The sequence below is a fragment of the Sminthopsis crassicaudata genome, chromosome 2 (genome assembly GCF_048593235.1).
Source record: "Sminthopsis crassicaudata isolate SCR6 chromosome 2, ASM4859323v1, whole genome shotgun sequence".
Lineage (NCBI taxonomy): Eukaryota > Metazoa > Chordata > Mammalia > Dasyuromorphia > Dasyuridae > Sminthopsis > Sminthopsis crassicaudata.
The window spans coordinates 502,260,062-502,273,390 of NC_133618.1; the positions used below are offsets into that span (position 1 = coordinate 502,260,062).

General features: G+C 40.4%; 1 protein-coding gene across 14 annotated transcripts in view; it reads left to right on the forward strand.

The window, feature by feature from the left end:
• PRRC2B (proline rich coiled-coil 2B) overlaps positions 1-13,329 on the forward strand; it is a 118,508-nt gene that overhangs the window by 14,516 nt on the left and 90,663 nt on the right. For 12 of the 14 annotated variants that reach the window (XM_074293911.1, XM_074293920.1, XM_074293916.1 and 9 more), the window contains exon 1: positions 6,595-6,735. The exons of 1 other annotated variant lie outside the window; for it this stretch is intronic. The gene's annotated coding sequence lies outside the window, so the exon portion shown is untranslated. Of the gene's footprint in view, positions 1-6,594; positions 6,736-7,067; positions 7,217-13,329 lie in introns of those variants that run through there. One more of the 14 variants, XM_074293912.1, reaches the window with a different exon arrangement.

Genomic DNA, 13,329 nt, shown 5'->3' on the forward strand with positions numbered 1-13,329 from the left:
GGAATCAGACACCTGCTTCACGGGGCTGTGCCCCACCTCCACATAGGACTCACCTGCGCCTCAGAACCTTTCATCCCTCAGTTCCTCCCACATGCCTTGAACTGCATTCCTTGCTTCTAGAGGCTTTTTAACCCTTACACTATTCCAACCTCTTTATGAATAAGCAACTTAAGGTGAAGAAACTCTCCAAGTCTCACAGATAATAACTGAATTAGAATTCAAGTCCATTTCCTTTGAGTTCAAATTCAGCTCTTTTTTTATCTCACCATATTATTTCTGGGGTATTAAGAGTGGTACTAGAAGTTGAGGAAGGGCTAGGGAGTATAGGGGAGGCAAGTACCTACATTACATTTTTTTTTTCACCCTGAGACCAAAATGGCTGATAAATTCTATGGTTTGTGTTGAATAGGAAGCAATAGCTGAAGAAGGTCATATTTGGCCAATCCCTAGAGATTTAAGATTGGTACTTTGGAAGACTCAGAATTTCAGCTAGGACAAGAGGAAGAAGGTGGACTCAGAAATCTCTAGGAGCTAATGCCTGAGCCTGGTTAATTAATTCTCTCATTTTTAGAGCTTCCACCTTAGAATCCTACCAACTGACTGGTAACTGAGTGTATGCAAACTCCCCATGAACCAACTAAATCTGTTGACTGGCTCCAGAAAGTAGAACATGTTTCAGCTTCTTATGCCATTAGTCTTTCAGCCATCCCCAAAAGTCCTATCATCTATACCTGTCAGCACATGAATTCCTCACCACCTTTTCTACTTCCCAGAACAAATTCCCTTTTCTAGTCACCATTCACTTGTTCCTTCCCACTTTAGAAAGTAAGTTCCTTGAGGGCCTCATTGGAACAAGTGATACTCCATCTTCTGATTCAGTCATTGTCACAAGCTGTGCCCTGGAAATGCTCTCCTCATTGACCTCTCTTGGCTTCCTTCAAATTCCAGGTACAATCTCACCTTTTAAGGAAATTTCTCCCAATCTTCCTTGTAGCTTTGGAGACTACTTGGTTTGCAAATTGTTATTTGCATTAGATTATGAACTCCTAGAGAGTAGTAACTGACATTTTCGGTATCCCCAATGCTTACAAAGTGCCTGACACATGATAAATGCTCAATAAATGCTTTTTTAACATTTTATTTCCCAATTTATTTTGAAAGCAAAAGTTTCAAGACTGTTTCATCAAAAACCTGCTTTGTGCCTGTATTGCCTGGGCAATGCCACTCATACAGACTTTCTCTAAATGTAACCTATATTTTTGAAAACTTCCCAGATTTTACAAGATTTAGTGAACTCACCTTGAACTCTGGTCTCTGGGGGACACATTTGTAGGGTTGGTCCTTAATTTTCTAACAGGCTCAATGAGTGGGAGTGATTAGAGTGAAAGAAGGAAAATTACACTTAATTAACCTTTAGGAGGGACATTTTTATTGTTTCAACACTTATTGATAATTTTTTCAAAATAGCTTAATAGAGAAATAGTCTGGCTCTATTCTCTCTATCCATCATAAGCCTGAAATTCCACCATCAGAGATTTATGTCTTTCATTCTGAAAGCTTCTGGGGCTTCTCATATACCCCTTTCCCCAGAATCAGTTATCTTTCCCCTTTAGCTACTACAAAAGTTCCTTGAGAGCATTATATACCCACATTTCTATGAGAGAATTTACTGTCATTTGAGGGGTAGCTGAGAGGCAGAGACTAGAAAATCTCAGGGACTAGCAACTGCTTTAGAACACAACTCATCCAAAAATGGGGCAAGAACCAGGAGGGACACTTCAAATGATGATCTTTGTGCATATAACACTCAAATCAATATTAGACACTCCTCATTTCTCTCCCGAGTTCCAGTTCCTGATCATATATTGCCTGCTGGACATCTCCACATGGATGTCTCTTAAATATCTCCACAATACAATTCATTATGTCTGTCTTCTTTTAAAAAAACAAAAACAAAACAATCGAACCCCAAAACAAAAAATCCTAATTAACCACCTCTCTTCATAACTTTCCAGTTATCAAATTTCCAATCACCCATGTTCTCAATGAGTCTAATTAAAATTAAAAGTGTGTCATAAGAACTTATTGTTAAATTATGCACTAGCACAACCCCTGTTCTGTGCTTCAGAATGTACCTGTAGTAAGGTAGCATAGTGGATAGAGTGCCTGCCTTGATGTTAAGATCTCAGTTCAAATCCTACTTCAGACACTTGCTGTGTGAATCCAGGCAAATCAGCTCAATTTCCTCATCTGTAAAATGAGCTAGAATCTTTTCAGTATCTTTGCCAAGAAAACTCCAAGTGAAGTCATGAAGAGTTGGATACAATTGAAAAATGATGAAACAATAGCAAATATCCAAGTTTATTAATGAACTATATTATAATAGCATTCTATCATGCCTTTCTATATAAATGTACTTACACACATACAATGCTTATAGCACAGTGACAAAGTATACATCATAAGTCCCATTTCATATAAGGGAGTTAGTATGTTACATGTTACTGTACAATAAGTAGAAACACAACCACAAGTATGACCCAAGACTTTTGACTACTAGTTAGAATAACTAGGTTCTAATGTTTGCTCTGTGACATTTTAACCTAAATAACTCATCTCTCTGGGATTCAGTTTCTTCACTTCTAAAATGATAGTGTTGGATTTAGCTAATCTCTAAGAATCTCTTCCGACTTTGAATCTTCTCTATTGTCTTTGCATTAGGATCCTTTCTTACAAAATCTACTGGAGTCTTCCACCTAATAGATGCAGTGTCCAAACACAGGGCAGAAAACCTGATTAGGACCACTTACCTTTACTCTATCGAGATGGGAAGAAATAAGGGACTTGGGGATAAGACTGTTCCATTCAATTCAATGGTCTCATTCTATTCAATTAGACCAGTTTTGAGCAGGAATGATCTCTTGGGGAAAATGCAAAGATAAAATAAAATAGGCTTCTGTTCCTAAGGAGTTTTATGTTTTAGAAAACTGGGAGTATATGGAGGAATTGCTTTATTTGAGAACATTTCCTTAATCCAAACAATATATAATAATATAACAATGAAGTCAATTTCTAAATGCCACAGATTTCTATACATTCAGCCTTCCTCAAGCCCTTAGGCTAATTATTCAGTAATCTGTAGCAGCAGACATAAATTTCTCTGCACTAGTTTGATACTGGGTTGCCAGACAAGCCTATGCTCAGCCTTAATGCATATACTTTTGCTATGGACCTTGTAATTTTATTGGTATGGGTAATTCCCACTGTAGAAAAACAGCCAGTTGTTTCTAAAGAGCAGATCTTACTAGGCAGGCTGATTACAGAAAGGCCTGGAGAGACTTACATGAATTGATGCTGAGTGAAGTGAGCAAACCAAGAGAACATTGTACACAGTAACAAGAAGATTATGTGATGATCCAACTGTGATAGATTTGGCTCTTTTTTTAAAAATTAATTTTATAATTATAAATTTTTTGACAGTATATATGCATGAGTAATTTTTTTTATAACATTATCCCTTGTATTCATTTTTCCAAATTTCCCCCTCCCTCCCTCTACTCCCTCCTCTAGATGACAGGCAATCCCATACATTTTACATGTGTTACAGTATAACCTAGATACAATATATGTGTGTAAATCCAATTTTCTTGTTGCACGTTAAGTATTGGATTCTGAAGGTATAAGTAACCTTAACCCGGGTAGATAGACAGTAGTGCTAACAGTTTACATTCACTTCCCAGTGTTCCTTCTCTGGGTGTAGTTGTTTCTGTCCATCGTTGATCAACTGGAAGTTAGTTGGATCTTCTTTATGTTGAAGATAACCACTTCCATCAGAATATATCTTCATACAGTATTGTTGTTGAAGTGTATAGTGATCTTCTGGTTCTGCTCATTTCACTCAACATCAGTTCATGTAAGTCTCTCCAAACCTTTCTGAATTCATCCTGCTGGTCATTTCTTACAGAACAATAATATTCCATAACATTCATATACCATAATTTACCCAACCATTCTCCAATTGATGGGCATCCATTCATTTTCCAGTTTCTAGCCACTACAAAAAGAGCTGCCACAAACATTTTGGCACATACAGGTTCCTTTCCGCTCTTTAGTATTTCTTTGGGATATAAGCCCAGTAGTAGCACTTCTGGGTCAAAGGGTATGCACAGTTTGATAACTTTTTGGGCATAGTTCCAAATTGCTGTATTGGATTCTTTCACAACTCCACCAACAATGTATTAGTGTCCCAGTTTTCCCACAGCCACTCCAACATTCATCATTATTTGTTCCTGTCATCTTAGCCAATTTGACAGGTGTGTAGTGATATGTCAAAGTTGTCTTAATCTGCATTTCTCTGATCAGTAGTGATTTGGAACACTCTTTCATATGAGTGGATATAGTTTCAATTTCATTATCTGAGATTTGTCTGTTCATATCCTTTGATATTTGGCTCTTTTCAACAATGAAATAATTCAGGGAAATTCCAATAAACTGTGATAAAGCCATCCACATCTAGAGAGTGGACTATGGGTACTGAGTGTGGATTACAACATAGTATTTTCATGTTTTTTGTTGTTTTCTTGTTTGTTTTTTTCTTTCTCATTCCTCCTACCCCCCCTTTGATCTGATTTTTTTTTTTAATGCAACATGATATTTGTGGAAATATGTTTAGAATTATACATGTTTAATCTATATTGGATTACTTGCTGTCTAGAAAAGGGAGGTTGGGGAAGAAGGGGGAAAACTTTGGAACACAACCTTTTGCAAGGGTGAATGTTGAAAACTATCTTTGCATATATTTTGAAAAATAAAAAGCTATTATAAAAGAGCAGATCTTAACCCTACTCCCTATATCTCAACTCTAACAGCTCTTTAGAATAAATATAAATTTTTCTGATTAGCACATAAAGGTCTAAACACCCTAATTCTTTTTCAATGTTTTTTCACTTTCCTTCTTTCCCCACACTATCTATGATTTACAAACTTGGTGTTACTGACTCTCATGCTTGGAAGGCTCTTTTCTTACCTTCTTTTTTTTGAATCCTTGATACACAGAAAAAGTGAAACTTGCAGGAAACCTTTCCTGAACACCCTAGATTCTAGTGTCTTGCCATTGATGTTATCTTGTATCTATTTTGTATGTATCAGATTTTGATGAACACATATTAATGTTAATTCCTTCCACAGAGGCAAACTCTTTGAGGCTGGGCCCTCATCCTTTATATACTCAGGACATCCGAGGGAGTCTGGTGTTCAAGAGGTGCTTAGGAAATAATTGTTTTTATTAGATGGTGCAGATTTGCAACTGATCCATAATTTTGTAATTGAGGCTGCGGTTCTGAAAAAGTAAGTGATTTGCCCATGGTCACATAGTAGCACTCTGGTCTTCCTGATTCTAAGGACTCCAGGCTTTATGCTGCTGTTGTGACACTTTAGATAAAATTTACAGGTTTTACAAGTAACATACTATTTGGGGGAGGTGTGTGTGTCAAGTTTGCGCTTAAGGAGCAGCCTGGTAGAGTGGATAGAGGATGAGATTGGGAAACAAGACGAGTTGAGATTTAGAATCCCCTTCCCGAGTGACCATGGCAGGGCAACCCCTCAGGGTCTCTCTGGGTCTGTTTCCCCATGTGTAAAAATGAGAGGGCTGCTCAGCCGGCCTTCGAGTCCCTTCCAACCCTAAATCCATGATCCTATCTATATCGGCAACTTTAATGTTTGTATATGGACACATCTCCGCTAGAGAGGAGGGTTTCTTGACGGTAGAGACTAACTTAATAAGATACTTGTTGATTGCTTAGTTAATTTCAGGGGCGGGAAGGAGGGAGGTTGAAGGGAACATTGAGTGCAGGGACTTGCCCCACACCTCCGGGACTTCCCCGCCAGCCCTCCAAGTCCTGGGCCGTGCTGCCTTTCCAAACCCACCCTACACCTTGTCCAGTGGCACTCCCGTGCCAGGCTGTTCCCACAACAGATTAGATAATGGAGATCACAAGTCGCTTCACATTCTACAACGCGGCGTATCACCTAGCGAGTAGGTTACGTGCGACATGCAACACCACAAAATATTATTAACCATTAACACAAAGGCAGAATTTTCCGGGGAACGCTTCGCCGGCCCCGGGAAGCTGGCGGAATGCAGCCTCGGTGCTCCGCCTGGCCAGCCTTCTTCCGGTGCACCCCGAGGCGCGGCGAGGGCGGGGGCGAGGCAAAGGGCCTACTACTCCCTCCTTCCCCCCCCTTTTCTTTCTCCTCCTTTCTTCGGCAGAGACTGGAGTGAAAGGGGCGGGGCGGGCGGGCGCGCTGGCTCGGGTCTCCCAGGAGGCCCTGCAGGGGGCGCTGTCCAGGTTTCGAGGCCAGTGGCTGCGGGAAGAGCGGTCCATCCAGACAGACATAGCAGACAGAAGGACAGGCGGGCAAACAGACAGAAAGACAGACAGATAGACAGGGATTGACAAACGGGGCAGTGGGGGGCAGGAGGAGGAGGTGGAGGAGAAGGAGGAGGGCAGGGGCGGGGGGCGGGGAAGAGGAGGAGGAGAGAGCGAGAGGAGGAGAGGGAGGAGGGAGGCAGACACAGACACAGACCCGGGGACCGAGTTGGAGGAGGAGGAGGAGGCTCGGGAGGCTCCGCCAGCGCCGCCGCCTCTCAATCCGCCGCCATCCTGCTGCCTGAGCGCTCCTCTTGCCGCCGAATTGGGATTTCTCAGCACTATCGGACCCCCGGAACCAGATCAGGTGGCTATTTAGGGGCGCAGGGGAGCCGCGGTCGGGTTCTGGGGGCCAGGGAGCGGGGCCGGAGAGCGCTAAGATGGAGCCCGAATCTCGGAGCCGCGGTCGCTGCTGCTGCTGCTGCTGCAGCCGCCCTGCTCCCTGTTCTGGGCTCCGGCTCCGGCCCGGCCTTGGCCCCGGCCTCTGCCCCGGCCCGGCCCAGCCCCAAGCCTGGGGCTGGGCCGGGCCTTGGCCTCCTCTCTGGGCTTTTGTCTCTTCCCCGCCCTCACGCCTGGGGGAGGGGGCCCCGGGGGCGGGGTGACGGGGATAATAAGCGCGCCCCCCCCCCTTTCCCTTGCAGAGTGGGGGCTGGGAGAGCAAGCCCCCACCCCCCACCCCTCCCCACTGGGGGGTGGGAGCTACTGGGTCGAGCCGCGACTCTGCTCATTGTTTACACCGCCGTGACACCCCTCCTATTCCCGATCCGGTCGGAGTCTGAGGAGGCCAGGTCGGATTTGAATGCCTCCCCTCCCCCTCCCCTTCCCCCTTCTCCCTGGCTTTCCTCCCTCCCCCCATTTTCTCCCTAATTCCCTTTGCCTCCCCCGCAAAAATTGTTAACCCTCCTTTCCTTACTAATCATCTCAGTGTCTTCTTCCCCTAATTCTCCGATCTCATCCCCCACCCCGTTTACTTTGCTCTTCTCTTAAATTCTGTTTCTCTTCTCTTTCGTTCCCCCCAATTCTCTTTGCTCACCCTTCCATTCCTTCTCTAATTATATTTCCCTCTCCTTCCCCCTTCCTCCCGCCTCAATGTTCTTGTCCCCAGGAATGTTGGGGTCTAGGATTTGTGGGGAAGGGTGTGTAAATGCCCTCCTCCCCCAAATCCTTCCCTAAGGGCTGGGGACGGGGCCGGGCATAGTTGAATCTCTTGCTTGAACACCCCTCCCCCAGTTTGCAATGGTGGTGGCTGTTTTTCCAACCAGATTTGTGAATCTGCGAGCTACAGGGCCTCGGTCCCTCCCCCAACCTGCCCCTTTTCTCTCTGGCTCTCTGGTTGTAGGGCCGCAGGGGATAGGGATGTATGTATGTGTGTGTGTGTTTCTCTGTGTCTGTGGGTGGCTCTTTAATTTTTCTTCGAAGGGAGGGGGCAGAGGTTCTTTTCCCCATATCTCTCCTTCCTAACTAGTGCCTAGGGTTGGGCCTTTTAAAAAAATGTCTTTTCACCCCATTGTTTTGGACCTTCGTCCTTCGTTCTAGAGGGCTTAGTATATTTGTGTATATTAATTTTAAAGCGTTGTCAGACTTAAGCTGGATTCTATGATTTCATGATTCCCTGCAAACCGAACATTTCTGATCCATTTACGCTATTCTTTGCTTACCTCTTTCCCCACTTCCCCAAGTTAAAATATCAAAAGGATGTACACTACAAAACATTGCTGTTGGAACAGTCAAAGGGTAGATTTTTGCATATTTTTGAGGTAGCCTTCCATTTTTATGCCAGTTTTTTCTGTTCTGTCTGAAAATTTAAATCGTCTTTTTTTTTTTTTTTAATCGTTTATATGTTTGGAAACCTTGCTTGTTGTGAGGAAGCTCACCTTATAGTTCAAGAAACAAGCTTTTTGCTCTCTCTGGTTTGGAGATGACTGGAGAAGGAACAGTCCAGGTTCTTAGGTCCTTAAAAGGTGGGAATATTTTTTCTTTCTTATTGAAATGGAATCCAATAGTCAACATATCACTATTTCAATCGCTTAGCTTCTGTGGTATTTGGAGGCAGAAAGAGAGAATATTAAATTCTATTAGTAGTATCCCAGGATAGTGGCTATATTTCTTCGTATGTTTTAAGTGCAATTGGTGAGTGAGCTGTGATTATTTGTGCTGAAGGAGCAGGACAGATTCAATATCCCCCAAAGATAAGTCTGATTTGGAGTGCCAGGAACAAGGGAGTTATTTGAAAAAAATAGTTTTAAAGGACTATTGCTAAAAAAGATTCAATAATAAACAGGATGTAACTGTTCAGGAGCCTGCCAGATGGCTGCCCTTCCCCCCTCCAAATAAGAAACAGTACTGATGGAAATGCTGGCTTCTGATGGGTGGATTTGCCTTATAAAGTAGGAAGGTATTAATTTTTTATGCAAGTATGGTGAAAGCCCACCTTTTAATATAAAGGGAAAGATTCTTTTCAAGGTAGAGATGAGCAGCTATATAATGATAAAAGGGAGACATTTAAGAACTTGGTTATTTGCTAAATATATGACTACCTAGGGCAAAACCTTCATAAGGTGTCAGTTTTGTTTTTCAAAATTGTTGTAACTGTCTCATGAGAAATTTACTGTCAGCCAGGTTTCTTTTTGCATATTTGTACAGGTCACTTTAGCTTGGGTTTTGTGACCTACTTTAAATGATTTGGAATTCTTTCCCAAATAAATTAACCAAATAAAAATGCAGCCTTCAGCAACACATAGGATACCATGAAGTGTTCTTTGTCATCTAGCAACTTCTATAGCCCTGGATGCCACCTGTATGGTATACCAGTGCCTGTACTTAAACTGAGAGACAAAGAGGGAGGAGAAAAGATGTGGGGAAGTAGAAAAGCAAAGAGGAGGAAAGCAACCAGATGTATATATATATTCAGCCTTTAATGTCCCTCTTTCAGTGAACAGAAGCTAAGTTTTAAAGATAATTCTTTTTGAATCTTAAGACTTGCATTTTGGAATTGTTGGGAACCTTGGAGGTAAATCTGTTTTTGTCCTCCTTTTTATAGGTTTAGAAAAAGTGCCACTATTATATAAAACATCAGAACCATAACTGCTTTAATAATTAGAGCAGTACTAGACATTGACTTGGGAGGTACAGATACTGAGTTTCCTACCAGTAGAGAGGTCTTCTCATTTAAGCATTATGGTACTGTGAAAGGAGTGCTGGATTTGGAATCAGAATATGAGTTCACATCTTTGCTCTGCTACTTGTGTGACTATGAACCAGGCACTCAGTCTCCTTATCTGTAAAATGAGGGGGTGGTTGCATTAGCTCTAAATCTATGAATGTTAGGGATGCTGGAAAGAAGAAAGATGTTGAAAAGAACTGTAACTTGTTTAGTTACAGTTAGACTTAATTATTTCTGAGGTTCTGGCCTATTCTGAAATTTTATGACTATTATTTTTATTGTTTGTATTTATTACAGGACTGGCCTTGTTCAGCATGTAATTCCATTCCCTGCTCTCTACCTTTGGGGACTTAGCCTTTTGGGTTTCGTGTACTTGGGGAATCTTCACTAATTAATCCCATTTTGTTTTTCCCTCCAATTTTCTCTCTTATATTCACTCCTAGGATAGAACAGTTTCTCCTGGTTCTTAGGTCTAGTCGGAGCTTCTCACTAATTTACTTTCCCAGTTTATTTATTTTATTTTTTTTTTGAGGCTGGGGTTAAGTGACATGCCCATGGTCACACAGCTAGGAAGTGTTAAGTGTCTGAGACAGATTTGAACTCCAGTCCTCCTGAATTCAAGGCTGGTGCTCTATCCACTGTGCCACCTAGCTGCCCCTCCCAGTTTATTTTTAATTTGAACTGTATCTTCTAAATGTCAATTGGCATATAGCAAAGAAGGACAACTGTGAGGTGTAATGGAAAATGAGTTCAGTAGGGATTTAGTATGAGCCTACTATGTGCCAGCCACTTTGCTAAGTCTGGAGATAACCAGAAAAGCCAAAACAAAGCAGAAACAGCCCCTGCCCTCAGGGAGCTTACAGTATAATGGGAAAAGTTGGGCTTTTATGTGAGATTTGATGGAAGTCAAGAGGGAGAAGAGAATTCTAGGTATAAGGTATACTGGATTTGGAGCTAGAATATTTTATGAAAAGAGAAAAGGAGGCTGGAGTTATTGAATCTCAGAGTATGTAAAGGGGGGAAATAAGGTACAAGAAGACTAGCCAAACAGATTTCCATTTGATCCTGAAAACTATAGGAAGCCATTGGAGTTTGTTGAATAAAGGAATGATATGATCAGACTTAGTACTATAAGATCAGTTTGACAAAATGACTGGAGGGTGGACATTAGGGAGAGGCTTGAGGTAGGAAGGCAAACTTGGAGGCAGGAGACCTGTCACAGATCTGTTAAAAACTATGTAAATTTGAGCAAATTCCTTTTTCTTTCTTGCTGAGCCTTAATTTTCCTTCTCTATAAAATATATGACTAAATGGTCTCAAGTATTTTCCATCTCTGAAGTGAAGAAAAAGGAAAAGTATTGTTTTGACTTACTAGCCATACCTTGGCACCCAAATGAGAGTGAAATTTCCTTCCTAGAATTTCAAGCCTTTTCAGATATGGCACTCTTAATTCTCTGGAAAAAAAAAAAAGCCAAGGAAAGAAGAGGAGGGACCCAATTCTAAAACTCAGAAGTCCACTGAGACATATCTTCTTTTCCAGAAACTAAATGATTTGTTAAATAAGCCATGCAAACTATGTTCTTGGAAATGTTCAACAGAATGGTAGAAACTTTTTTTTTTTTTTTTTTGGTTACTTTGTATTTTCTCTATGCCAAAATAACATCATCTATGAAATGAGAAGTATGAATTTAGATGGATTAGACCGAAGCCTAAGATATCTTTCACCTTTCTGGTTTTTGGAAGTTTCTATTTAGTTAGCATTTTTCACACTCTCTTAGTTTGTGTCTATAGTATCTAACTCTGTCCATGGGATATGGTGGTCTTTGAAGATTATTGTTATCCTTTTATTTATTCTGGGGTCTATTTTGTAGTCTTTTCAAATTTTTCCTTCTGTTTTGGAGAATTGAAGTCTTTGATCATTTTTAGTGGGCCTTTTTGGTGGTTGCTGGCTACCTCCTAAACTACTTCTTATTGTTTTTACAAAGAGGACTGGGGAAAAGATAAGACAAAATTTAACTTGTAAATTTTGCTAATTGGTTCTTTGAAGAAGGAGGTTGAAACTTGACTAAGCCCCAACTTTCTGAATACCAGTTTAATTCATTTATCCATGCTATCATTAATTCTGCTTGCCATGGATAATTGAGAATTGACGATTTTCAGAGTAGTCTCTGTGCTCTCACAATCAGAGAGTAGTTCTGTGATACAAAGATGGTGAGACTTGTCTTCTATCATCTTACTTCTTATTCAGGTCCAAGCGAGTAAAAATAAAGTGTGAGGAATGGAGAGTCAGAAAACTCAGGGAGAGTGGAATGTCAGGAATGGCATGTCAGAACTAGTTTGAGAATGGGACTGGTGCCTTTTGCTTTGCATTTTTTTTGGTTTTTATTTTGTTTGTTTGTCAGGACTTCCCATTGTTCCACCCTTTAAGATTGATCATTTGATTTCTTTCCATTTCTGGTACTCTTCTTTTGCTAGTCTTGTATATGTATTTCTGAATTGGCAGCAATTTTTATTTATTATAAAGAATGTTTTGTTTGGATTCGCTGAATTGGATTGTCTTGATTTTACTTAAAAACCACACCATTTTAACTTGAATATAATTCAATCTTGTATTTAATTTTTTTTTTCAAAAAAAAAAATTTTCCTCTAAAAGTATGGAATAACTATAATGCCTTTTTTTTAATGATCTGAATTTTGACTTGATTTCTTTATTCAGATTTCCTTGTGAACTTTCCTAAATAGCTTTTAGGTCTGTGTCTGTGATGATTGGGGAAGGAAGAGTAAGAAATGAAAACTGACAAATTGTAGTGCTTGAAATTTAAAAAAAAAATTTTTTTAAGGTAGAAAAAAAACAAAACCCTATAGTTTTTCTTGGTATTGCACACCATTGGGAGCTTGTAGGCCTGGGGTTTTGCTACCAATGATATCACTGTTTATAACTGTGGATAGCACTTGGGAGTTCTTAACCCACTAAGGTACATAGAGATTTACCCTAGTGACTTAAGCCAGGTGTTGTGAGTCTTAAGATTTGGGTTCTGTCCAGTTCTTAAGCCTTATCTGTTAGCTTTCTGTGGCCTGAGAAACATCCCTTAATTGAGGCTTTGGGGGTCCGAGCCCTCTCGTGTCAAAAAAAAAAATTTGCTAATAGAAATAATGGTTTATGAAGCAATTAGTTTCATATGTAGAAAGACATTTATAAGGCAGAATTTAGTTTATTTAAAATTGTTTCTAATAATTTTTTCCCCTAATCAGGGTCCCATTTGGCAGTCAATGAAGTTTGCTGGCATTCTTTTTTTGTTTGTTTGTTTTAAATTAAACATTGTATCTTGTTTATTGACTTTTTAAAAAAATCATAACTATAGACATTGCTGTCTTTTGTTTGTTTGTTTTGGTTCATTTGTCTTTGTAGTATCATGCAAATTTTTTTTTACTATTACTACCAATTTTTCTTGAGTTATGTACCTTTGTTTATTCCCATAAAAAAACCAACTCACAGATTTTTATGCTTACCAGAGATCAGTGAGTTACTTTAAAGGTGAATGCTATCTATATGTTATTCAGCCAGCAGCAGTCTAAGAATTTGAACAGTGAGAAGTGTGGTTAATTAATTGCTTTGGCTTCAGAAAGCCATAACTGGAACTCTTCACATGCTGCTAACTTATGTCTTTGTGCAGAACATTTGCAATTATTTATGCTGGCCCAATTGGAGAAAGGATTATAGTTTTTCTCTGATATCTT